General features: G+C 47.2%; 1 protein-coding gene across 3 annotated transcripts in view; it reads left to right on the top strand.

Moving 5' to 3' along the window:
• Nucleotides 1-27,718, top strand: part of BCAR3 (BCAR3 adaptor protein, NSP family member) — a 156,222-nt gene that overhangs the window by 21,580 nt on the left and 106,924 nt on the right. Inside the window, exon 1 of one of the 3 annotated variants that reach the window (XM_038541305.1) lies at nt 20,703-20,786. The exons of the other annotated variants lie outside the window; for them this stretch is intronic. The gene's annotated coding sequence lies outside the window, so the exon portion shown is untranslated. Of the gene's footprint in view, nt 1-20,702; nt 20,787-27,718 lie in introns of those variants that run through there. 3 annotated transcript variants of the gene reach the window in all.

Raw genomic sequence — 27,718 nt, forward strand, 5'->3', positions numbered from 1 at the left:
AATGTAAAGGCTTGAGGCGGTTACTAGTTGCATTTTAAGGGAGCCTAGGTGGCTCCGTGGGTTGAGCATCCAACTCTTGGCTTCGTCTCAGGTCGTGATCTCAGGGTCATGAGACTGAGCCCCGAGTTAGCCTATGTGCTCAGCGAGGAGTCTGCTTGTCCCTCTCCCTACTGTCTGCCCCTCCCCATCTACCCATCTCTCCCAAATAAATAAAATCTTAAAAAAAAAAAAAAAGGTTGCATTTTATATAGGCACCTTAGGCAATTGCTTATAGGAGCTTGGAGGTTTATATGAAATAACATCCATGCATCTTTCCCTGGGAGGTCTGTCAGTTTGCCTTTATTTCCTCTTTTACAGGAGAACCTGGAACACACAGACACCACATCCAAAGTCAGTGTCACAGGGTAAATAGGCCTGGGGAGCCATGATTATCACTGCAGTCCTAATACCTGCCCCTCTAAAGTTTTTTTTTTTAATTTTTTTTTAAATTTTTATTTATTTATGATAGTCACAGAGAGAGAGAGAGAGGCAGAGACATATACCTGCCCCTCTAAATACTGAAAAGATCATTAAAAGATCAGGTGCTTAAATTCTATATAGTCTGTGAGCTTCTCCACATATACATCCCACACCCTGAGTTCCCACTGGAGTCAAGATTCTGCCCCCTTCTCCTAGCTGTGGAAACAACCCAGGCTGGAGCCAGAACCAACTTCCCAGCTCAGGAAGATCATTGGCTTAATCTGATGACAATTTAAAAGCTATATAGAAAAGGTGCTTTATCATGGAGTTAGGTAAGATTGGCAAAAACTGGCTTTCCTGTCCTCAGTGATTTGGGGGGGGGGGGGTGTCTATTGAGTTTTGGAGGTTTTTTTTGTTTTTGTTTTTGTTTTTTTTTTAGTTTTGGAGGTTTTTTAAGAAAAGAAAAGCTGTATTGTTTTGGCTGCCAAAGTCTTTGAAGATAAACCGTGAAAAATAAAAGTGCAACATCTGATTGCACTCTAGGGCTTTAGAATTTTTTTAATTTTACTTATTTATTCATGAGAGACACACAGAAAGAGAGAGGCAGAGACACAGGCAGAGGGAGAAGCAGGCTCCATGCAGGGAGCCCGACGTGGGACTCGATCCCATGACCCCCAGATCACACCCTGGGCTGGAGGCGGCGCTGAACCGCTGAGCCACCCAGGGATCCCCCCCACCTCCAGTCTTGATGAAGTGCTCTGGAGCTGCCCCGGCGCCTGCAGCCAAGGGACCGGGCACCTTGCTGTCCTCACTATACAGGGCCTGGACCGGAACCCAGGGCTCCCTGGACTTCCTGCAGGACCTAGTTGCCACGGTAGCCACTTCCATTGCTCAAAGCCAGGTGCCAGGTGTGGGAAGTAGGACAGATGCCAGGCAAAGCTGGCCACGAACCTCCCCTGCCCCTGGCTCTAGCTGATAAGTTGGGGTAAGAGAGGAGACAGCCAGGCTGCAGTTGCTTTTGAGACTTTTCTGGGCCATATACTTGGATTTCTTGTCAACCTTCTCCCTCCCTACGTGAATACCCACGCCCCCCAACCAATCACACCCCCCGCCACCTGAACACACATTTTCTCCCCATAACACTCAACAGGATTCGTGGGCTGTTTGAAGGAAATATAGTGGGCATGTGGCTTCAGGGGGGGGACTGTCACAGAGATGTGGATATGCACAGGGGGTAGGAGTGGTGGTGGGATGTCTACAAGGGCTCGTGTGTTGGCCCCAAGACCTTCCAATACAAGAATGTCTCTCCTAAAGTTTCAGGTGGGATGGGTCAATGCCTTTACAGGAGGGTTAGGTTTCTTCTGTGGAAATGCGGTGTGTCCAAACTACCCCATCCCGAACCACCAGTCTGTGTGGCCTGAGCTCTTTGCTACATTCACCCAGCCCCTTCTCAGGGCCAGATCCCACCCTGCCCCTGGGGCGGTCTTGGGTACCCTCAGAGGAGAAGGTGGCTATTGGGCACCAGGGACCCAGGTGACCCTGGTGACCCTGGCTCAGGGTCCCAGGCAGTGGCTCTTCTTCCTCAGATACTCATTGCCTAAATGGTGGGTGAGTCACTAGGAGAATGTTGGGCCCCAGGGCAATGCTCTGTATCCTTTGGGATTACACCAAAGGTAGAGGTAAATTCGTCTTGGGAAAGAGGCCCTGGGGGTGAGGCTAGAAAGTGTGCATGAGGGTTGGGAAGGAGGCACCAGGTCAAACAAGCCCCTGAGGTCCTGCCCAACCTGCTCTCTACCCGGAGACCAAGTCATTTTTGTCTCAGTGGCTTTATGTTATTCTGCTTTTGATAAATGTTCGTTAATGTTGTTAAGGAAAATTATATGCCTTTGTGAAGAAATGTCCCATGCTAGGAATCTGTAGGGCTTTTCTCATTGCCCAGCTGACCTGACACCTGTGGGTTGTTTGCCAGGACGGGCCCTGAACTCTTGGCCATGCGGCTGCCCAGCTTTCAGGGCTCTCCCTCTCCCCCCAAAGGCACATTTTGGGTCAGATGTGGGGCCTCAGATCCTCTAAAGAAGGCTCAAAAAGGGGACCAGTGATAGTGGAGAACACGCCCCATGAGCTCATTTCAAGCCAAGTGAAGGATCTCACAATGACAGTCGTGTGTCTGATGGTGACTCAGGTCATGCATGTGCCAGGCCCTGTGCTCAGCGCTTTGCTAAAGTTACTGTTTCTAATTCTCAAGGGCCAGTCCAAGAGGTGGGTACTCCTGTTATCCCCATTTGACAGTGTGGAACCTGAGGACCAGAGAGTGTGGAGCAGTTTGCGGGAAGTCACCCAGCCTCAAGCCAGGTTTGACTCTGAAGTTCTGAGCTTTTAACCCCCACTGCATCTGCCTCCTGCTCGACAAATGTCCACTGCAGCCCCCCTCCCTGCTCCACGCTGGGGGACTGAGGGACCCCAGATGTCTGGGCAGCCCCCGCCTCCAACCCTGCTTCCTTTCCCTTTATATTAAAGCCTTAAGAGTCAAAATCCCCTCCACTGATGTAGTGTTTCTTCCTGTAGTGAATCTGCTGAAAGAAAGATGGCTCCTGGCTGTGTCCATGTGTTCTCCACAGGAGAATTCTGTAGGGGACAGATTATCAAAATATTTGCTGGCCTTGCTGGGTGTGCTTAGAATTGTTGCCAAGCACTGCTGGGTGTGTGACATGGGAGGTGCTACTGTTCCTCTTGCTTCTGTTTGTATCTGTCTGCTGAGGGGAAATGGGAAGAACCTAATGGAAGTCCTGTTTAGCTTTCTATGAGCCCAGCAGGGGTGCTCAAGTACAGTACAGATGTCAGACAAATAAATAGGTATTTAAGAATTCTCTAGTTGGGAGCATCAGGTGAGATCTGAAATCTGATCTGAGTGAAGTGCAATTAGCACACTCCTGGAGTCTCGAGTGTGCCAAACCCCCAGGGTGTGACATGAGCCCTGGGTCCCAGCCAGGAGATCCAACCTGGCTCTGCCCTTGGAGGTGACAGGAGGGGCAGTGAGGAGAGATGACCTTTGAGAGGCAGGGCTGCATCTAGGATCCAGGCTGTGTGAGTTTGATTGCAAGTCTCCTTCCTAAGAGCTGCGAGACTCTGGGCAACTTCTGTCACCTGTCTGGGTCTCAGTTTCCCCATTCATACTGCGTGCGTGTGTGCGTATGTGTGTGTGTGTGTGTTTGTTAAATGGGTCTCTGTGTAATATCCCTGGAAAGGTCCTTGGCTCTTATATAAAAAGCACTCAGTAAACATCACTATTTTTGTTAGCAGCCCCTTCCTGCTCACATTTTATCAACTAAACTGTGGGTCTTGGCAGTTATTCCCTAAGAGCTGATGCTTTGGTTGAGTGGTGGGTTGAGGAGCTGGCTGGATGGAAAGAAGGCTCTCCCTTGCTGGCTCATATTCCATCAGCTCATGAGTTCCTCTACCCATCTCTCCTGCCCCTCTCAAGGTGCAGCTTTCTTTCTTTTTTTTTTTTTAAGATTTTATTTATTTATTCATGAGAGACACACACACACACAGAGAGGCAGAGACACAGGCAGAGGGAGAAGCAGGCTCCATGCAGGGAGACTCGATCCCAGGTCTCCAGGATTAGGCCCTGGGCTGAAGGCGGCGCTAAACCGCTGAGCCACCGGGGCTGCCCAAGGTGAGGCTTTAATACAGTCATTTCACCTGAATAAAAATCCTTGGGTGGGGTGGGGTGGGGTGGGGTGGGGGGGGCTGGGGAAGCAAGGAACATAATTGTCCCCTGAGGATGCCCTGGAAGGATGAGCATGAATGGAGAAGGTTGTAGGGAGATTGGCTTCAGTTGCTGAAGCCAAACTCTGCAAGCTTTTTCTGTTCCTTTTCACTATTTTGAGTTTCGCTCTCCCCAAGGGAGATACTTTGCAGGTGACATCGTTTGGGTTAAAACCCCCCATGTGTCTGAGCCAGAAAGACCAGGAAATTCAAATCAGAGCCCTAGAGCTTACCAGCTGGCCAGGGGTGTTTCTTCATCTGTAAAATGGAAAGAATGATACTTGCCTCACGGGGTTGTTGCAGAGTTCAATACAATCGGGTACTTACAGCACAGAACAGGGGCTCAGAAAAGCTAGTTCCACCTCCCCCAGCCTCCCCTCTCCATCTGTGCCTGAGGGTCCTCCACCTGCCCGGCCATCTTCTGTCCCAAGAGGAAAAGGCAGGAGGCAATCCTCAGGTTCCTTTATGTTGTGTGCTGTTAGCTTTCTGAACAAGGCTATAATCTTTCTAGAAGTGCCCCTGGCAGGTTAGAACCTGTGAGCTGTCACCAGGAGTGGATGCTGTTAAGGTGAAGCTATAAATAGGACAGGAATAAAGGGGGAGAAACTCAACAGCCTCTTCTAACTTGGCATTCAGCCACAGGCTGGTGGCCTAGCTCTCCCACTGAGGTCTCACAGGCGGGCTTGGGGACACTGCCTCTCTTTACGGGGTGTCCTTTACCCCATTCAGGAATGAGTCATTAGGGTTTGGGTAACCGGAGCCACATATACTGGCCTCCCCTCCTCCGGCCATGGAGGCCTTGGATGGCCGGGGGTGGCCTAGGAGAGAATGGGATGGGGGTAAAGGAGGTAACGGGGTGGTGTAGGGCATAATCATGGCCCTGGGCAGCATATCAATAGGCTGAGACTCTGAACTTCCACCCAGTAGTGTCCCTGGGGCTCTCAAAGCCCTTGTCATCTTTTGCCAGATCCTGGGTTTCTCTTGCATTCATCTAAGCTTTTCTCACCGCTGCTGCCAATGTCTTCTCCCTCAAGGTCACAGCATTCCCAAATGGTGCCTTTTTGTAATTTAGAACAGGCCCTCTTCTTCCCAGCAAACGCACTTCTGCACCAGGACAAGCAGCTTGGGAAATAAATGGGTGCACAGGCTGGATTTCAGCCTCCATTTCCTCCTTCAGTGGGGAGACCTTTGCAGTGAACAACCTGCACAACTGCACCTGGCAGCCCTATTTTCCATTCTCTGCTTTAATGATCTGGATTGGCCATGCTGCTTCTGCTGCCTCCCCTGAATGTAATGCTCCTACCTCCACTTCCCTTCCCATAGCATGGCCAGCTTTTGATGGGTTACAAAAAGATAGCTTGACACTATCGGCATTTCCAGCCCTTCTTTGGAGGAGTTTGTGACCCATTAGTACTAGGGCTGGGTCAGAGGGCTCTACAAAATCCAGTTCAACAATATTCTTTTTTTTTTTTTTTTTTAATTTGAATGAGAGAGAGAGTGCACGGTATGGGGAGGGAGCAGAGGGACATTGACTCTTAAGCAGGCTCCACACCCTGTGTGTGTGGAGCCCAACTGAGCAGGGACTCAATCTCACGACCGACCCTGAAATCATGACCAGAGCCAAAATTAAAAGTCAGAAATTTAACCGACTGAGCCACCCAGGCGCCCCCACAATACTCTTCCTGATATTATTCAGCAGTCTAGGCCCAGGTGGAGATTTACGCCATCTCCTATAGTAGTGTGAACACCTTGTCCATCCAAGGAGCTCCTACAGAGGCTGAGGGCAGTGTTTCCTTCACCGCTGGTAGTGTACCCTGGAGTTCTGGGGGCTCTAGCATCAGTCTCAGCTCCTGACCATCCCTCCCAGAGGTCTGGCAGGTTGGCTTGGAAATAGCTCTCCTGATAACCTGCTCTGACATCTCCAGCTTCTTGAGGGGGCAGGTATGTGGGTCAGCATCCTCTCTCCCACCTGGACTCCACAAGCACAGTATTCCCTCGCCAGTGACTGGCCCTTAGGGCTCAAGGTGGTCTGAAAACAGGGCATTTTATGACTCCATCTCTCCCTCTCTTTAAACCCACAGTCTGTGCCAGTATATCCGGACCACCTGTTAGACACGAATGGTTCAAAGCCAAGTTTCTGGTAGCTTTGCCAATAGCCAGGAGAGGCCACTCCCTTTGAGGAAGAGATAGAGGTGGGCTGATCCCTGGGTGGTCCTCGTGCTGCACTCTGAAAGGCCGAAGAAGGGGAGAGTTGGCTTCAGACGTATTCATAGGTACGAAGAAGAACCAGCTCTTGGGCACTGCGGGAACAACTAGGGGTGGAGAGAGGCTGTAAACCTGAAAGTAATCCTCAAACTTTCTCCCTAGTTAATAGTTGAATTTGCCCATGTAATGTGGTAAATGCAGGCTGTTAGAGGAACATGTTTGAGGGCACTAACCCAGCTGTGTAGAGCCAGCAAAGAAGTTGTGAGGAATGTGATGCCCGGGCTGGGGGTGGAGGCGGGGTGGGCGGTGGTGGGATGAAGGAAGGGGAAAGCCGAGCAGTGACGTGAGGTGTGGGCTCAGTGAGCGGTTGAGGGGAGCCATCCTAAGCAGTTTGGACCTTAACTTGTGGATGGCAAGAAGTTCTTGAGGGGCTTTAAGCAGTGGAGAGATGGGCTTGGGCTCCCAATCTAGAAATAGCACTCAGGTGACCGGGTGCAAGACCAATGGCAGAAGGACAGGATCGAAGGGTGGGAGACCAGCCAGGACGTTAAGGAGAGTCCAGGTGACAGAGGAGGAGGAGGAGCTCTACTGGAGAGGAGGGCATGGATTTGAGGGCTATTGAGGAGTTGGTGAGTAGTTGGCTGTGTAGGGGTGGTGATGAAGAGAGACTGGGGCGCAGGATGGCTCCCAGGGTTCCAGCTCAGGCAGCCAGACTGACATACAGAAGTACAAGAGAAGGAAGACTGGCTTTGGGGTGAGTTAGGTTTGGGATGTGCTAATTTTGAGCTGTCTGTGCCACCATCAACATTTAACAGACTGCTTGGACGTGGAACTGAAGTTCAAGAGGCAGGTTGCAGTATAACTATGGAGAACCATGTCTGGAGGTCAGTGTGCTTGGACACTGGAGTACCAGAGGTATGGTCATGGGACAGGAGTAGGGGGCTTTGAGGACTAGCCAGCTCCAGGCTGGGTTCAAAGGAGTGTCTGATAACAAGGGGAGTACAGTCCAGGGTTTCCCAAATGTCTGTTACCATAAGGACACACAGAATCTCCCGGGCTCTGTCTGGATCTCTCCAATCCAGACCTCTAGGAGACGAGCCTGGGAATCTGCATGTCCAAGTTGCCCAGGAGATTCTTAGGATTGGTCAAGCTGGAGAACATTGGTGTCAGGGCGGAGAAGGGGTATTTAGAGAAGAATGGGTAGAGGAAAGGTTTGCAAGACACCCTGCAGAAGAAGCAGTGAGAGATGGGCCAGGTAAAAGGGCCATGAAAAGGGATGGAGAAGATCCGAGCCCCCAGCACTTATTCTCGATGGTGAGCGAGGATTCCCCTCTCTTTCTTATATGACAGAATTGGACCAGATTCAACTTCTGGCCCTGGTAGGGAAGACTGAAGAGCGTGCCCTGGAACACTAGAAGCTGAATCATTTGTGGATGTGGGTTGGGATCATCTCTCCTCTGAATGGTCTCATCTGTAAATAGGAGGGTGGTTGAACATTGGAGCAACTCCTCTGCCTCTTTACCTCTTCCTTGTCTGGCTCTTGTCCTGGCGTGTCCCAAGAGCAAATGGCCACAACTTGTCATTGGGTTTCAAAACACAGAAAGGCTCTATTAAGTTACCTCATCTCTGTTTCCAAATAGAGTCCCAGTAAAAAAAAAAAAAAAAAAAAAAAAAAAAAAAAAAAAGCTAAAAGCCATTCTAAGAAGAAGTTTATACCATCTTCAAAATAACATGGCTTAGATAACCCTCCCAGGACTGGAATGGTTCCTCTTCTCAGCCCTTGTTGATTCAAGCAGGGCACCTCTGGATCCTGGAGCTGGCACCACATAGATACATAAAGTGGGGTCAGCAGCCACCAGTAAGATAACCACCTCCACCCAGCTTGGTATACATCCCTCACCTGAAATTCCACGAGGAGGCGGGTGAGGTTGAAGCAGCCAGGTGTGGAGGGAGAGACCTGGGCTTTAGAATCTCTATTAGATCTATAGTCTAGTCCTCTGATACTTTGTAAACATGTGACCTTGGCAACTTTCCTGATCCTCAATGTTCTCTTCTGCAAAATGGGCATAATATCTACCTCTAGGTGCTACAGTGAGGATTAAACAGGCAAAGCACAGAGTGCTGATAGTAGGTGCTTGAGCAATGAGCCGGGCCTGTCGCTACAGACACTATTGGCTACATTCTGCAGTGAGAGCCCAGAGCAAGAGACCTGAGGTGGGGGGAGAGGGCAGGGGATAAGGGTCCCTAGAGCTACTGTTGACAGTTTGTCCCCAATAGTTAGTCAAATCATTGCAGTCCATGTTCACAGAGGTGTCTTACCTGTCCTTCATTTAGCTTTGCTACCAGAGGCGGTAACAGTATAGTAGTATTTCTGTATAAAGTGCCTCAAGGTCAGGGACTACCTGACCTGCTGTCCCCAGCACCTTGTACTTTGGGGAACACTCTCTAGGTGTTCATTAACAGTATACTCTGAATTAAGAAATAGAAGCCACAAGCCTAATCATCTGGGATATAGTGTCTAAGAAAGGTCGATGTGACTCACTTCAGAATATGCAAGGATTATTCACTAATTTCCTTCCATGTGGCACATTTGTCACCACCTGATCACGCTGTGAGGAAGAGCTCTTCTTATGCCTTCCAAGTTCATGAGCCCCAGGACAGAGACAGACGAGGTCACATGGGGAGCACACAGAGGTTTGAACTTCCTGGAAACTCTGACAACCAAGAAGTTTGCCTCCCACTCTCATTCAGACAGGTCCTTCAGGCGGGAGGGGGTTAGGGCAGCAGCTCAGCCCCTCTAAATCTACAATAGGAAAAAGAGATTTCCCTCAGGCTGCCTGGGGATGACGAGGATGATGACTGGCACATTCCCCTACAGGAAGGCTGCTGAGCCAGGGCAGGGCCTTATGCACAATCACCTGGGAAGCTAGTAAAATGTGGGTGTTGAGTCAGCTGGTTTGGGGTGGAACAGAAATTTGACACTGAGCAGAGATTCAGCATTTCTGACAAGTCCCCCCCAGGGATGGTGAGGCTACTGTTCCCAGGCTCCTGGTGGGGTAGGAAGAGCTCTGAGGATGGAAGGGGTGTTGGGGGCTGGCGCCTGGGACTTCACAGTTTACACCTGTGACCAGTCTATGTGGTTTCCTGCCATGGGGGGAAATTCAAGTGCATGTGGAGGCCCAGACTGTGATCCCCTGACCTATTGGAAACTCCCACCACCCCCCACCTTGTGTCTGAAAGTCTGTTCAAAAGTCCAGTTCACAAATATCTACCAAATGCCCACCAAGTGCCAGGAACTGAGTTAACCCAGCTGACTTGCTTGCTTTCATGCCATTTTCGAGCAACTCAACCCAAGCTCTTTTGCTCACTCTGAGAAGCAGGAGCTCACACTGGGAAGTGATATAGGTAGTGGAGTCAGGAAGTCCAGTTGAGAGGCCTCCACATCTTAGCTATGTGAATTTGGCTGGTTACTCGGCCTCTGTTTTCTCATCTATGAAAAGGCTTGATCTTCACTTGTCTGGGTTGCCGAAGGGATTAACCAAGATGATGTGTGTAAAGCTTAGTCTAGTGCTGGTGAAAACATAGATACGGATTTTAATTCAAGCTGTGTTTCCTCCCTTGGAACCTCTGGCTCTGCCCCTCACTGCAGATACCTATACTAATTCTAGGGGCACTTGACAGTGTCCTTACCTTTTGGTAATCTTGGTACTCTCAAGAGGGCCATTCAAGAGTTCCAAATAGTCATCACCCAAGAGGAGTGCCCCATACCAACTCGTGGATGGAGGGGTTCATGTGAGGAAGGAAACAGAGAGGAAAGGACCAAGCTGATGACCTCCCCCAACCCTCCACCTTGCTATCCCAGCTGCCCTTTCACTGGGGTATTGAGGTGTGTGGCAAGCATTTCATGGTAGATGATGTAGTACTGCAGATATGGCTTACAGTAAATAATGTATTTAAAAAAAATCAGGGGCAGACACAAGATTGCTCTATCACAACATCACTTTCATGCCCTTGCATTCCAAAGGGCTTTTTAGGGATCTCTGGGTGGCTCAGCGGTTTAGCACCTGCCTTCGGCCCAAGGTGTAATCCCGGTGTTCCGGGATCGAGTCTCACATCAGGCTCCCTGCATGGAGCCTGCTTCTCCCTCTGCCTGTGTCTCTGCCTCTCTTTCTCTCTGTGTCTCTCATGAATAAATAAAATCTTTAAAAAAACAAACAAACAAAAAAAACCAAAAGAAAAAAAAAAACAAAGGGCTTTTTAAATTTAAATTTTAACTGTTCATCATGGCATTTTTCTTTTTTAAGATTTTATTTTATTTATTTGAGAGAGAGAGAGAGACAGAGCGGGGGGAGAAGCAGAGGGCGAGGAAGAGAGTCAGACTCTGCTAAACATGATGCCTGCATGGGACTCGATCTCAGGATGTTGAGATCATGACCTGAGTCGACATCAAAAGTGGACACCCCCAACGGGGCATTTTTCAAGCATACACAAAAGTAAAGAAAATAGTGTAACAAATCCCAGCTTTAATAGTCCACGTTTTGGCCAACAAATGGTGTCTTGCGTGAAAAAGAAAGTTGTGCGATCATGCCCCGGGATTGCACACCCCTGGCACTCACCTAGGAGTGAGTTATACAATATTCATGTCTTGTTGGAAAAAAGGCTGAGAGCCCCCCCCCCCCCCAGGAAATGGTAATAACCCCCCACCTGGCAGGGATGGAGCCCAAAAAACTGGTGGTGTGGTTGGAGCCTCACAAACAGAACCGCCTTCTTGGCTCCCTCCTGACCCTGCACATTCTGGAGTGGAAAATGAGGAAATATGGGGTGGAGCCAAGAGGTTGCTAAGCTGGGAGCAACGGGCAAGGCTCTACTCTGTAGGCTCCTCCACCGCCTGCCAGCAGCTACCTGCCTGCTGAGGTCACCGGTGTCCTCCAGGATCGTGTGTGTCCTGTTTTGTGGAAAGATGATTGCTGTAAAGATAAGTACCATAAGCAGCTAAGAGAAAGGGATGGTGTAATCTAACCCTGGCTGTGTGGACCCCAGAGGGAGGGGTCGGTCCCCCTTGTCAGGGAATCCACAGCTCTGATGTGTGGAGGAGACCATTGTTCCCACTGATAGATCACTTCCCCCAGAGGCAAGATCATACTGTCATTGTTGCTGCAGTGGTGTCCCTCTGAGAGGCTGTGGTCATCGTTTCTCAGCCACGACACCCAGACACTGACTCAAGCAACGAAGGGGTGAGGAAAAAGGAGTGAATGTGGAATGAGCAAATCTACATTTCAGTCCTAGCTCTGTTGTTTAATGGGTTTGGTTCCCTTGTTCTGTGATTTAATTTGCCCTTGGGCAAACCCCTAAACCTCACTACCCTCTTTCAAACAAATGAGGAGGATGATATTTTACCCCAGGATGATTTAAAAACCCATGTGAGTATTATTAATTTTATTTTCTTAACCGCCCTGGCTTCAGGCAAAACCGTGCAAAAGGTGGAGGGTTAATTTAGCACTTCCCACGTCTGCATCTGAACCAATTCCCCCTTATTCTCAAGTCCCCCTTCTCTGCTTATCCCCGAAGCACCAGATGCTTCCAGACAGCCAGCCAATCAAGAAAACAGCCAATTAAGTTAATATTCACTAAAGGACTGGTAATTTAATCTCAGTACAGGACATAATCTATATTTAACAAGTGCTCACTAAGTGCTGGGTTTCGTGCAGTTCTCGCAGTCTCATGAGCTATGAGACTATCATCCCCATTTTACAGATGGGGAAACTGACATAGAAGTAAGACATTTGCTATGAATCATGTAGCTGATCAGCAAAAATTGAGATTCAATTGCAGATATGTCTGACTCTAAAAGCAGTGCAATTTGTTTGTTTAATTTTTTTTTTCTATGATACTATAATCTTGTGATTCAGAGCACAAGCCTGAGCCAGATGGCCCGGGTTCAAAGCTCAGTGCCTTTTCATATTGCTGTGTGATCTGGAGATCATGTCCTTATCCACACAAAGGGATAATAATAGTGCCGCCTCATAAGATTATTGCTGAAATTAAATGAGTTAATACACATAAAGCTCTTAGAATGGTACCTGGCGCATAGTAAGTGGTGTGTAAATTATCATTAATGATGGAAGCAGTCAGTGCTCAAGGAAAAAATTTGAACAGTTTAGAATAACGTAAAGGAAAAAGCAAAGTCGCCCCCTGCTCACCTGTCAATTTCACCTCTCAGTTTTATGTGAGAAAATTCTTTCAGTGGCGCCTGAGTGGCACAATCAGTTAAGTGTCCGGCTCTTCAATTCAGCTCAGGTTGTGATCTCAGGGTCCTGAGATCGAGCCTTGCCTCTGGCTCCATGCTCAGTGCAGAGTCTGCTTAAGACTTTCTCTCCCTTTCCCTCTGCCCCTCCCTGCTCAATAAATAAATCTTAAAAAAGAAAAATTCTTTTACACATTTTGTACATGTAGACACATAATCCCACACAAATATATAAGCTTGTTATTCCTACATTTATGGAGCAATTTGTTTTTTTCAGTTAGTGATATTTCAGATACCTTTCTGTATCAGTTCCTATAGAATTACATCATTCTTATCAGTTGCACAGTGTGTGCCATAGACGAGATGCGCTGTAATTTAGTCATCTTTCTGCAGATAAGCACTTGTTAAACTGTGAACAGTGCTGCCATGAATATCTTAGTGTGTACAGGTGAGTATTCTGCAGGACAGGTTCCTAGAGGTAGAGTTGTGGGGGCAAAGGACACATTGGAAGCCAATGTTCTATTACGTCATCCATTAAGGATTAACATTGTTTTACCGAACAGAAGACTGTAGAGAGAAGTTGGTCCCTAACACAAAGAAATGAGCAGCTAATCATGGAATTTGAAGTGATAACATTGTTAGGAAGATTTTTTTTTTTTTTTTCAAGATGGTGAGTGAGTCCTAACCAACATCCCACAAACCATTCTATTAGGCTGAAATCCATTTATCTGGGAAGCCAGATAAGAAGCCAGTTATCAAAGATTGAATTAGTCCATCTAAACAAGTCAGGTTTTTCTTTCAGTCTGACTCCTCCCGTTTAGGGGAACTGGCAGGCTTCATGTTCCCTTCATTCCTTCAACTTTCTAGGTTCCTTCTGCTGCACTAGACAATGCTGGCAGGGCTCCACCCCCCCACCCCCACCCCCATGCTGGGGCAACTTGCAGCATCTAAACTGAGCCCCTTCCCAGCATAATTCAAGATGGCAGCCAAATAGCCATTGTACTGGGTTTTACATGCATGTGTTTCCTCTTTCTTCATTTCCATATGAAGCATTTCTTTTCCCAAACTCCTCCTTCTCCTTTATTTCACCAGCATCAATAGTCCTTTCAACTCTCCCTTCTCTGTTCCATAGCACAGGGGGCCTCTGCTGAGCCAGTGCTTCTCTTACTCTGTGTCTGTGCTTTGCTATCTGATGACATACTCCGCTTCCTGTCTCCCCGGGCTAGTGATGCTTTCCATAATGTAGGGCCTAATGAATTCTAGTGACATTTTAAAAAAGATTTTATTTATTTGTTTGAGAGAGAGCATGAGATAGCATGAGCAGGGAGGAGGGGCCAAGAGAGAGGAACAAGTAGACTCCTCACTGAGCAGGGAGCCGGATGCAGGGTTTGATCCCAAGACCCCAGGATCATGACCTGAGCCAAAGGCAGATGCTTGAGCAACTCAGCCATCCAAGTGCCCTTCTAAGTGACATTTTTAATAATAAAAATAATACGTGTTTACTGGAAAAGAACAACTTGAAAAGGAGAGCTTTGTAAATGAGGACATTCAAATCATCTGGAATTTCATAATTATCCAGAGATATTCTGGTATATTCTCTTTTGATTGTTAAATACATTGAGAAGCTTATTCGTGCAAAGCTGGTCATCAAATAAAGAAAGTATCTGGGAACAAATGTCCAAAGTCTGGTGATGAGGCAAGTCCTGAAACAGGTAGTTCAAATGTAGACCATCAGGTTGAGGTATCCCTTGTATAGAAAATGAGCCTCTGTTGTCAATAACTGCATCTCTTTTTCACTCACTCACTCATTCAGTAAGTATTTGAGAGTCTTTCCAGGCATAATCCTCCTCCAGTACTTCTCTAGCCAATATAACTGAGTTGGCAGCCATCACACCTTTTGGAAGCTGGGTTGACTTCCCTGCTCAGTAGACTGGGGATTTCCGTGACACCAAGTCCATGGCTAACTCTTCACGAAGCAGGAACCTTGACCGTATGGTTTCTGAAAATACCGCAATGCTTGTTGCTCTGGTGCATGTCAGAGATGCCACCTCTTTGTGTCAGTGGCTTATTATATAGAACTTCAGGGGATTTTGTCTCTCTGTCTGCAGTTGTTCAAGTTCAGATTTTCTCTTTGGCCTTCAGTTATAGCTTAAACATCTGTTGTTCCTTATTGTTACCACTTAGGGCTGGGCAAAGCTGAAATTTTAGGAGTTCTTTTTCTTAAAGTACATTTTGTCCAATGCCTGCCCCAGCTGCCTTGTAACTAGTGATGTCCTGGAGTGGAGAGAGTTCAACAAACTACTTTGTGGCAGGAAGGGATCAACTTTAGGTTGAGTGCTCCCCGACAAAGCCTCTTGCACTGTCCAGAAGACATCACTTCCATATCACTGGTAGTGTTGTCCCTTCATGTGGCCCTTTGGCCCTGGGTTTTATTGTTTAAACATTAATGTGGAAGCTGGGTGTACCCTTGAAGAAATTTGAATCCTAAATTATTTATGGCACAGCCCATGTCCATGGCATTACATTTATTTTGCTTATAAGGAAACTTTACCATTAGTTCAAAGATGAAAGGACAAAGGGTCTAGGGGTCTGGAGTTCATTCATTCATTCAATAAATATGTACTGATTACCGGTGATGCTCCATGTCCCAAACTGGGGACAAAACAAAAGTAAAGCCAGACATGGATCTTAGAGTCTAGAAAGCAGCAGACATTAAACAGAAATAACAAAAATAAATCATTAAAAAATAAATATGTAACTATGAACTGTGACCAATGCCAAGAAGGAGAGGAGGCTACAAGGCACATATTGATGGAAGACCTGTTCTGCATTTAGAACATCTTAACTGCGGTTGGTGATTTAATGTCAGGGTGCCTCAGTCTTCCTATCAGTAAAATAGGTATACTACTACCCTCTTTGACTCACAGACTTTAAGGGAAGAGTGATCATGTACATGAAACGTTTTGAAAAACGCTCAGTGAACCTGAAAGTGGTCATGTTGCTCTCTAGCCTCTTCTACATCTGTCATCAAGTCAGGCATTACTCAGGCTCCTGGATTGCAGACCTTTGATCATTTTCCTTCACCTGCTAGGCACCTGGGGTCAGATAGACCTGGAGTTAGCCTTGGTTCTGCTACCTACATCCAGTGTGAATTTGGGTAAGTTACTTAGCTACTAAAATACACTTTCCATATTGGTGAAATGAGGCAATAATAGTACCAGCTTGTGGCTTAAGGCTTGTAAAGCACTTAGCATAGTACTTGGCTTGTTACTCCTAACCCAATTGTAGCTACTGTTATTGTCATTGTCATCATTGGTAATTATTAATTCTTGACAATTATTTCTTGGTAGTAGCTTTGGTTTTTTTGGTCCTTCCATTCCCCCTGTCACCAGCCTGGTCAAGGGCCTTGTCATGTGACAATTGCCATAGTCTTCTCATCAATATCCTGCTGTCACTCCTCTGGTTCATTCTGCATGGTTTCCAGAATGAGCTTCCTAAGATAACAGTGATTTGTATATATCACTTCTTTTCTTTAATATTGTCATTGAAAAAAAATTTACAGCTCATACTACAAAGAATTCAGCTTCCTAACATGGAATGAGATCCTAGAACATTGATCATAAAAAGATCTACAGATGGACAGAAAAGTGGAAGCACAAATTCTAAAAGGGAAAAATAAATGGCCACTAAACATGAAAAGATGAGCAGCCTCACTTATTGTAAAAGAAATGCAAATTAAAATTGCACTAAAATTCACATTTTACTTGTCAGGTTGACAAAAATTCAAAAGTTTAATAATAAGGCCTTCTGCCCAGCAAATGAGGAAAATAGACATTTTCTTATATTGCTGGGAGGTATAAATTGGTACAGTCCCAATGGAAGGCAATTTGGCATTGCAAAATTGCAAAAGCATATACCCTTTGATTAAGCAATTTTACCTCTGGAAATTTTACTTTTTTTTTTTTTTTTAAAGATTTCATTTGTTTATTCATGAGAGACACACACACAGAGAAAGAGAGAAAGAGAGAGAGAGAGGCAGAGACATAAACAGAGGAGAAGCAGGCTCCACACAGGGAGCCCGATGCGGGACTCGATTCCGGGACCCCAGGATCATGCCCTGGGCCAAAGGCAGTCACCAAACCGCTGAGCCACCCAGGCACCCCGGAAATTTATCTTATAGATATATTTGCCCATATCAATGGTGTATATAAAAAAAAATGGTGTATATGCAACATTATTCATTGCAGTATTTTTTGTAATAGGAAAGGATTGGAAACAAATGTCATGAACAGGGCATGGATTGAGCAAATTATGGCACATCTCTTCAAAAGAATACCATTATGGGAAAATCTCCAAGATATACTGTTAAGTGAAAAAAAAAAAAAAAGCAAAGTGTGGGTATAGTATGTTACTTTCTGTGCAAGGGTTGAGGATAACATACACACACTTAGAGAAACTCTGCTAGGCATATGTGATATTAATAGCAGTTTTTCCTATGAGGGGAGGGGGACTGGGCAGATGAGAGAGCGGAGAGGAGGAATTTTCACTCTATATCATTATATGTATTTCTCAATATTACCTAATCAGAAAATTAAGATTGATCCTTGAACAATGCAATTCTGACCCCAGTGCTGTTGAAAATGTGCATATAATTTTTGACTCTCCAAATACTTAGCTACTAATAACCTATGGTTGACTGGAAGCCTTACTTTACAAAGACAGTCAGTTAACACATATTTTGTATGTTACATGTATTATATACTGTATTGTTACAATAAAGTAAGCCAGAGAAAGCCGGCGGGCTGGCGGACAAAAAAAAAAAAAAAGTAAGCCAGAGAAAAGAAAATAGTATTGAGAAAATCTGGAGAAAGAGAAAATATAGTACACTCCTACGTATATATATTTATATATCCTCATATAAAGTGGACCTGTGCAGTTCAAACCCATGTTGCTCAAGGGTCAACTGTATATTAAGAATAGTATAATCCATCCATTAATGAATTGAGCACCTGCAATGGCTAGGCACTGAAGATACGAGTATTAAGGTAGTTGTGTGATGGAAAGACCACTAAACTTGAAGTTAAAACACCTGATTCAAATTCTGACTCTGAGGCTCACTAGCTATGGATCTTGGCACACATTAGGCATGCACAAATATTTGTTGAATGAATTTATGGTAGAAATTACTTAAACTTTCTGAATCTGTTTTCTCCCATATAAATGGGGCTAAAGATGGGCAGCCCAGGTGGCTCAGTGGTTTAGTGCCGCCTTCATTCAACCCAGGGCATGATCCTAGAGACCCAGGATCGAGTCCCACGTCAGGCCCCCTGCATGGAGCCTGCTTCTCCCTCTGCCTGTGTCTCTGCCTCTCTCTCTTTCTCTCTGTATGTCTCTCATGAATAAATAAATTAAATCTTAAAAAAAAAAAGATGCTTCCTATCTCACAGGGGTGTTGTGAAGACATAGAATGTGTCATGAATTAGAGTATAGTTAATGATAACTGCTATAAGCCAGGCACTTTCATATTTATTATTTTATTATTTCCTCGACTCCTCACATGCGTTCATTCACTCACTCATGAGGAAATGGAGGACTGAAAGGAACAGTGACTTGCCCAAGGCCTCTCTGTATGTCACAAGGCAGGGAAGATCAAAACCAACCCGCAAAAACACCTATGAGGAAAATGTAGAAACTCATTCTTAAGGATGCTGCACTTAGAATCTTACAGACTTGCCAATAGTTCTTTCTTAAAGGGCTGGAAATGACATAAAATATACCCAACATAAGTGTCTGAGTAGCTCAGTCGGTTAGGCTTCTTATTCTTGATTTAGGCCCGGGCCATGATCTCAGGGTCATGAGATTCAGCCCGTGCTCATGCTGAGCATGGAGCCTGCTCAAGATTCTCTCTCCTCCCTCTGTCCCTCCCCCCCCCCAAAAAACAATATCCAACATGGCTCAATTTTTAGAACTTTTTAAAAATTTATTTATTTATTTATTCATGAGGGAGAGAGAGATGCAGAGACATAGGCAGAGGGAGAAGCAGGCTCCCTGCAGGGAGCTCGATGCCCAAGACCCCGGGATCAAGACCTGAGCCAAAGGCAGACACTCAATCACTATGCCACCCAGGTGCCCCTAAAACATTTTTATTGGAGTAGAACATACAAGGAGAGCCGTGAACAAACCAATTAGTTTTTATAAAATGAAGGACAGTTAATTTTTATAAAATAGATACATCTATATAATAACCAGCACCTGGATGAAGAAATAGACTACTAGCATCTGGAGCCCCCTCTGGGCTCCCTTTCCCTCACTACCCAATCCTCAAGATAACACTATCTTTACCTTTAAAATCATAGATATGTTTAGACTGTTTTTGGAATTCACGAAAATGAAAGTATATAGTATGTATCCATTTCTGTTCAGGTTCTTTCACTCAACATCATATTTGTGACAGTCCTGCATCTTGTTGAATATAGAAGTTGTTATTATTGTATAGTATTATCCGGAGTTTATATCTCTCCCACTGTTGGACACTTAGGTGGTTTCTTGGGGGCTGTTATAGAGAGAGATGCTATAAAGATTGTTGAACACGTCTTTGGTGAATATGTGCGTACATCTCTGTGGAGTAGACAAGATACCCAAGGATGGAATTGGCCGGGTCACAGGCTACATGTTAATTTAGCTTTGGTAGACAATGTCCAACCGATCTGTAAAGTGTAGTTGGAAGTTCTCTAATTTTGGCCATTCTGGTGGGTGTGAAGTGAAACATTCACTTCAGTTTTTATTTCTGGGATGATTAGTAATTGAGAAACTTTTCATAGGTTTATTGTTTGGTCTTAAGAAATGCCTGGTTAATCCCCTTCTGAGAAATGTTGTTCAAATAAATATTCTACTTATTTTCAGTCAGACATTCTGCCCTTTTCTTATTGGTCTGTAAGCATTCTTTATAGAGTCTGTATGCAAGTTCCTTATTGGACACATGTGTTGCAATGATCTTTTCTTCCTTTGGGGCCTGACTTTTCACTAATGGTGTCTTCCGAGGACCAGGAGTTCTTACTTTTAATGTTGTCCAATGAGCAGTTTTTCCCTTTAATAGTTAGCACCTGATGCGTTTAAGGAGTCTCTGCCTACCTCAAGGGCATGAAGATGTATTTTTTTTAATTTTTACTTTGGATAGTTTTATTGTTTTTATCTTTCACATTTAGATTTAAAATCCATCTGGAATTTGTTCTGTTGACATGGTTTGAGGTAGGGGTCAAGATTCTTCCTTTTTCTGCATGTGGGTTTGTGGGTTTGAGGGTTTGATCCAGCATCATTTACCGAAAAGACATACAGTCTTTTCTCTATGCATCACGGTGGCATCTTTGACACGAACTGTGACCGTTTAATGTAGTTCAGCTTCTGGCCTCTCCATTCTTTTGGTCAGTTTGTCTATCCTCGTTGCCAATTACTATGTCTGTAGCTTTATAACAGGCCTTGCTAGCTGAGCCTGTAGGACCTCTCCAGTTGGCTCCCCTCTCCCACCCCCTAAGCCACCTAGTAGTGAAATGCCCATTCCAGTCGCTACTTGGCTTTCAACTTGTCCAGGTGGGTGTGATGGCTTGGCCTGCTCCACGGCTCGGGAATCTGTGGTTACCTGGAGCTTTGTCTCCCTCCCCGAAGCCCTTTAAACTGCGGCCCAGCTAGGTGGTCCGCCGACAGTGAGGCGGATTAAGCCTCGCGGGGAAGGGGGGGAGCGGCGGGGCAGGGCTGCCCCGAGAGGGGCGCGGCGGGGGGCAGCGGCCACCCCGCACTTCCAGGCCGGCGTCCCGGGCAGCGGCGAGGAGCCCCGGGCTCCGAATCCCGGGCGGAGGGGGCCGGGCGAGGTCGCGGCATGTAAATGTGGGGGGGGGGGGGGGTCGGCGAGGCGGCGCGAACCGGCAGCCGGGGTGGGGCCGCGACGCCGCGAGTCGCCAGCTGGGGGCCGGAGCGCAGAGCCGCGCCTGCAGCCGCGCGGGCGGGACCTGCCGGAGCCGCGGAGCCGCGGAGCCGCGCCCCGACCATGAGCGGCCGCGGCCCGGGGAGCAGCGCCTGCAGCCGGGAGCCCGGGCGCGCCGCGCCGCGCGGGGAGGTGAGTGCCCGCCCCCGCCCCCGCCCCGCATCCCGCGCCCCCGCATCCCGCGCGGGGCGCCCCGGCCTTGCCCTCCCCCGGCAAGACCCGCTCGGGGGGAGGTTTGCTGGAGAAAGTTAGGACTCTCTGCCCCTGCCCCCGGCAGAGCTGGCGTTGGGGGCGCGAGTGGCGCAAGTGGGGACCCGCCGGGACTCCCCGGAGGCGGCGTTCGGCGAGCATCTCTGCTCGTGGCCCTCGAGCCGCACCTTCCCGGGCGCTGGTGTCCCCCGCGCGCCCCGGCTGCATCCCGGCCCCATCCCGGCCGGGGCCGGGCCCTCTCTGCGGGGGGCCGGGGGTGCGGGCCCTGGGGGCTCCGCTGGAAGCCCTGGGCTGGGAGGAGGCGAGCCTCTCCACTAATCTCCTGGAAAGTTTGCAAAGAAAGAGAAGGAGCTTGCCCAGTAACTGTTGACAACATCCCCCTCCCTCGCTCTCCCTTTGTTGAGAAAGAATGAATAGTTTGGTTGTGTTGCTCCCTCGGCGTCGGGGAGGGGAAGGGAGGGACGGTGGACGCGCCGGGAAGAGGCTCCATCTCAGCCCTCCCCCCACCCCCATCCCCATCCCCCCTACCTCCACTCCCATCCCCCCTACCCCCCTCCGGGGCAGCGGGTGCCGCCACTTTAAAAGTTTGATCAGGTGCAGACACTTGTCTGGGCGGTGGAGTGGGCTCCGAGGCAACTGGCAAGGCCAAGTGTTCCGGGGGCAGCACGGTGGGTCGTGGCTGGGGTGGAAAAATCCTGATTTGGGTGTTAACTTGCTCGAAGAAAAGTGCAAAGGGGCAAGAGCGTTTGCCTAACCTCGCGTGTGCTTTCGCCTCAAGCCATTAGCTGGGATAGAAAGTGGAGCCAAGCGTTTGAGATTCTTTTAAACCTTGACTCTTATCTCCCAAGGCTACGCAGATCTGTCCAAGGAAAATATATTGGCGGAGGGAAGGTCAGTCGGGGCGGATGATCTCCCGCATGCTGCCAAGGACGGAGGCGGGAGGAAGGGGAGGCCTGGTTGCTGGCAGAGGGGGCTCGGTAGAGCCTCCGGACAGGCACTGCCCGGTCAGGAGTGCAGAAGCCACAGGCCGAGAGGTTGCACGGCAGTGTCCCCCCTGGACACTGTACCCCATACAGTGTAAAAGGCTTGCCCCCCGCCAGGAGCTCCCTCACCTCCTTGACTCCAGCTTTCTCTAAACCTGCTGAGAAGCCTGGCATTTCCAGGATGACTAACCGAGATCTCAATCTCCTATTCATGTAGAAAGGACTACTTGTCAAATGAATGCTAAGCTTAAGAACTTTATCATATAAATTCTTTGTCGTGTCGCTTAAAACACAATCCATGGAAGACTTATTCATACTTCAGTCACTTGGCTAGATTTCATAAGTTTACTTCGAAAATAGGGGTACTCTTAAAAAAAAAAAAAGAAAATAGGGGTACTCTTAATTTCTAAACTGGAGAAAAAAACATCCTAAGTGTGAAACCATTTTTTTTTTTCTTTCTTAATGCGTGGCAGTTCTATCTTCCTGTCTGACTCTGCAGAGAGGTTATAAAACTACATATCCAAATGAAAAATTCTCTGTTGTGGCCCTTACTGGGCAGCTGAGGCAGTTACATTTCCAGAGTTTAAAATATGATAGAAAGTGTTTTTTTTAAATAAAGATTTTACTAATTTTTCATGAGAGACACAGAGAGAGATGCAGAGAGACAGGCAGAGGGAGAAGCAGGCTTCCTGCAGGGAGCCCAATGTGGGACTCAATCCCAGGACCCCAGGATCACGCCCTGAGCCCCAGGCAGACGCTCAACCACTGAGCCACTCAGGTGCCCCTGATAGAAAGTTTTTCATGCCTACATCAGGTGACTATAAGTTTAACTTGGAAATAGCCCATTTTAGAAATAAACTGGAAAGATCCAGACAAGGGGTGTGCCTTTCCCTGCCTTGGCTTGCACGATCGTCAGTTTCTCCCGGACAACTTTGCCAAGCAAGCAAATTGGGCTGCTCTTCATGAGCCCTTCAAAGCACAGTCATTGAGGAGAATCAGGAAGGTAGCACAGACGTTGGAAGTTTGACTGTTATCCTTATTGAGGTTTCAGCTCTCGGAACATTCACAAAGGTCTCAATTTTTCACATCAAGATATAGAATCTTTGACCTTTGTATATATTTCAAGGTCTGGAATTAGACCAAGTCAGGGTACGGTGTCTGTTTACCTGCATAGTAGAGACAGGTGACGTCAGATGGCCAAAGTCTCACCTGGGCTTTTCTTTTCTTTCTTTTTTTTTTTTTTTTAATTTTATTTTTATTTTTATTTTTATTTATTTTTATTTTTATTTTTATTTTTATTTTTATTTTTTGGAGGGCTTTTCTTTTAAAGACTGCGTATAGGCCCTGTCGGTGTGCCTGTGTCTGTGTGTGTGCGTGCCCTACCTGGTTTGGTGTGTTTGTCTATTGCTCTGAATTAAAACATTTACCTCTTCATCCTTCCTGGCTGTGGTCTTTCCCAGAAGCAGTGACTCCTTTTGTGAGCTCTCTTTGTAATAGGGATACAAGGATAAGCAAGACAGATCTGGTCCCTGACCTGCTTGGAGGAGACCTGCTATTTATTGAGTGCTTGCCATGTGGCAAGGGCTTCCCATATACAGTTGCATTTACTTTTCAGGTCACCCCCGTGAAAGATTTTTTTTTTTTAAGATTTTAAAAGTTTATTCATGAGAGACACAGAGACATAGGCAGAGGGAGAAGCAGGCTCCCTGCAAGGAGCCTGGTGTGGGACTCGATCCCAGGACCTGGGGATCATGACCGGAGCCAAAGGCTCAACCACTGAGCCATCCAGGTGCCCCCGAAAGAGGTATTTTTAACCCATTTTTTACAAATGAGAAACTGTCAGAGAGGTTGAGTAACTTGTTTCAGGCCATACAACTAGTAAGGAAATGGCAGAGTGGGGGGTTTGACTATCTTACTTTAAAGCTTATCTTCTGAGTCATGCCATGTTTGATTTAAAAAACAACAACCTCATAGTACATAAGAAGTACATAATGGCTAGGAACATTGAGACAGAAGCATCTCCAAGCAGAGGAAAACTGGGGGCCAGGAAGTAGGGATTTGGGGTTAGTCTTCACCATGCTTTTCTAACCATGTAGTCCCACCTCAGGGCCTTTGATTTGCTCTGTCCCCTGCCTGGAACTTCCTTTCTATCTTCTCTTGACTGGTTCTCTTTTCTCAGGAATCTCTTCAGAGAAGCCCTCCCATACCACCTTCATCTAAAATAACTCTCCGTCCCAGCCAGTGTCTTCTATCATTTCATCCTTAGGACACTGATGCTGAGACATTACCTAGTTTGTTTTCTTGTCTGTGTTGACAGGGATACCTCCCCCTCCGCCCCAGCCTACCCCATCATGATGGAGGCTCCCTGAGAGCAGGACCTTGTCTGGTTCATTATGTCCTCATTCCTGGTGCATTGTAAGCCCTGAGACAATATATATTGAATGAATGAACATTTACCTCCCTTATCTGGAAAAAGGAAGGGGCTCCATTCTCTGAGATCCTACCTATATATAATACTCTTGAGATTTGCCTAATGGAGTCAAATGTGGTAACTGGCTTTGCTCTCAAAATGAAAGGTAGTTAAAAAAATAAAAAATTAAAGGTACTTGGGCGCCTGGGTGGCTCAGTCGGTTAAGCATCTGCCTTTGGCTCATGTTGTGATCCCCAGGTCCTGGGATCCAGCCTCAAGTCAGGCTCCCTCCTCTGTGGGGAGTCTGCTTCTCCTCCCTGTGCTTTTTCCAGCTCCCATCCCCTGCTCATGCTCTCTCTCTCAAATAAAATCTTAAAAAAAAAAAAAAAAAAAAGTGCTTACCTTGAACCTAGATTCCATCTACACATCATGTACTTCCATCTGTTGGATTTGCCATAGGTTTCTGGAGTCTGGAAAAAATAAAAGCAAATAAAACTCAAGTAGGAACTACAGGGACCCAGAAGGTTGTAATTGAGTTCCTTCTAACTATAGTTCCCCCTTCTACCCTCTTCCCCACTTTTAGTTATATTTTTTAGAAGTTCTGTCTCTGGTCGGGGCCCACACTGCCACTTTTGGGCTGATTCAGGCTTGACATAGGCCCCAGGGTTGAACCAGTCTTTCCAAGGGACTACACAAAGGATAAGCCTGTATTTTAATGGGGAAGAGGCCCAAGGTAGAGGCAGTGGGTTGTAGAGGGGAGCCCGGCTTGGATATTTCCAATTTGTCTGCAGTTGAGAATTCTCTGGAGGTTTCAACTTGGATAATCTTTTCCCTTCAGTTACTAAACTCTGCTTCACATCATTCAGGTCAGCATCCCATCCTCAGGAAAGCCTTTTCTGGCCATAGATGAGTCTAGATCCTGGTCCCCACTCCTTGTGCTCCCATAGCACTAGAAATCACCAGCACATATGGCTAGTACTTGCTGTCTGCTTCCACCACAGAGTAGTAACCGCTGTTTGACACTGTCCCCAATACCAGTCTCAGTGCCCACCACATAGGAGGCCCTCCATACTTGGATGTTGAATAGAAGAATGAATTGATGCTTCTATTGATTGACCCCTCCTCACTGTCATTCTGTTCTGTTCCTCAGGTAACCAAATCTGAGTGTAAGTTGTTCTGTATGAAAGAGACTTGCTTATCCAGTGGTCCTCAACCTTGGCTCCACATTGGACAGTACTGGTGGCTTCAAAAAGAATGATGCCAGGTTCCTACCCAACCGAGGTTCTGATTTCATTGGTCTGGGTTACAGCTTGGGTGTCAGGATTTTATCTTATGTATTATTATTTTTAAAGATTTTATTTATTTTAGAGAACTCACACTCTAGAGAGCTCAAGAGCATGAGTGGGGGGGTGGGGGAGGGGGAGCAGAGGGAGAGAGACAAGCAGACTCCACGCAGAGCACTGAGCCACACACGGGGCTCGATTTCCCCGACCTTGAGATCACAACCTGAGCTAAAATCAAGAGTCAAACGCTTAACCAACTGACTTAAACCCTTAAGTCAGGTGTCTTCACCTTAAGACCAGGTGTCCCGGGTTTCAGAATTTTAAAAGCTTCCTTCCCAGAAAATTCTTTCATGCAGCCAGCTTCCGGACCACCGCTTCAGGTTTTCAGAACTCAGTCCTTTGGGTGCTCCAGGCTTGAAGCAGCCACAGTGGAGAGAGCAGGGATATAATTCATGGATATTGTATGTTTCCTGACAGTTTAAGAGGTACTTTCACATCTGTTATCACAGCTGATAATAACAAGCTAAGGGATCTATTCTCTGGTTTAAATATTCCCTTTATGTTGATGATTCTTAAACATCTACATCCTGTCCTGGCTCCCAAGTGTACATACCATTGTCTTACCTCCTACACTGAACTGTGCCATTGGTTCCTCACACTGACCAGCTCGGTGGCGAGCTTGTTAGCCTCCCTCCCACAGGAGTCCTCCTTGTACCACTCAGCATGTTACAGCACTGCACCGTCCTCCCATGGCTGTGGCCTCTGTCCTCATTCTCCCAGCCAGAGGCCTCAAGCTCCTCATTCTTCCCTCCGTCTCTTTGGCCACCGCCCTAGATCAGGGTTCTTCATCCTTCCTCGGTGGCTTGCGGCCATCAGCTTGACTGGTCTGCCTGCCTCCCTTCTTTCCTTTCCAGAATTTCCAGACTTACCTATCTGGGCACAGACTGGCTTCTGTCCCTTCCTTCCAGATCTTTAGCACCTGCAGTCCAGATCCCTTGACACAGCCCTTAAGACTTCATGATCTTGTCCTAAGCTGGGCTTCTAGGAAGTGCTCTTTGACGTCCCCACGTGAGCCACACAGCTCAGTTTGTAGTCTCTGAGCCTGTGGATGTACTTCTTTGCCTCTATGCATCTGCCATTCCAGCATCCTCTTGGCAGGCTTTCAAAATCCCTCCAAAGTGCTTCATCTCCAGCATTGCCCTCTCTGAGAGCTCCTCAAGTCACGTTGTTCAAATTAGTTGTTCTTCCCTCCAGCATGTTGTGGGTCCCTATTGATGAGTTATAGGATTCTCTCTTAGAGCTCCTAGTCAGGAATTGTGGCTTATGCATCATTGTTGCTCTGAGTATCTTCTATGGAGGAGGCACTTAAATGCTTGTTAAATCATAAGTAGGAAGGGCAGGTGTTAACCCTCGATTCAGAGAATACACTGAAGTAGGGGAAACTTGCTGAGGAGCATTCTAGAGCCCTTTGGCCCAGTCTTGAAATCTAGATCTTCAATAAGCAGAGAGGAAACCAGCTGCCAGAAACACTGGAGCCGGGGCAACCCTTCCCTGTCATAATAACCTGGAAATAGTTGATCAACACTGTGGCCCTTTGCACAGAAGGAGGTTCTGTGGGGTGTTCTGGGCCTCCCCAGCAGGTTCTTTGGAATGATCTGGGCCTCTCTCTTAAGAAGGTGCTGACAGCTTGGACAGGCAAACATTCACAACTGTGGGGAGCGGGGTGTGTGTGTGTGTGGGGTGAGGGAATCCTAGTCGGCTTACATCACTGGTGGTCAGGCAGGGAGGACCAGGGAGCTTGGGTTTCTTTTTAAATAATGATGACTAACATTGAGTAAGTTCTGACAGTGTGCCAGGTACTGGCCAGACCCGGGAGAGGCCCCCAGGGGGACTCACAGCCCTATTGTTCTGTGCCCGCCGTGAGCCAGGCCCTCTGTGTGGTCGCAGACAGGCCCCAGAATGACCAGGTTTGGGAAAGAACTGAGGACAGGGTTAGGACTGTATACCTTGAGGGAAGGGTTTCCTTCCGTCCAGCCCCTGGCACTGTGTGTTTCTCTCTGTTGCACGTGAAGCAACGGACTGTGAATGTTGTTGTCTGTTGTCTCCCTTGCACTACCTTTATCCTGGTTCTTCCCGCTACATTGTGAGCTGCTGGAGAGCAGTGTGTTTCTTGCTGGT

The sequence above is a fragment of the Canis lupus genome, chromosome 6 (assembly GCF_011100685.1).
Source record: "Canis lupus familiaris isolate Mischka breed German Shepherd chromosome 6, alternate assembly UU_Cfam_GSD_1.0, whole genome shotgun sequence".
In the NCBI taxonomy this organism is placed as follows: Eukaryota; Metazoa; Chordata; class Mammalia; order Carnivora; family Canidae; genus Canis; species Canis lupus.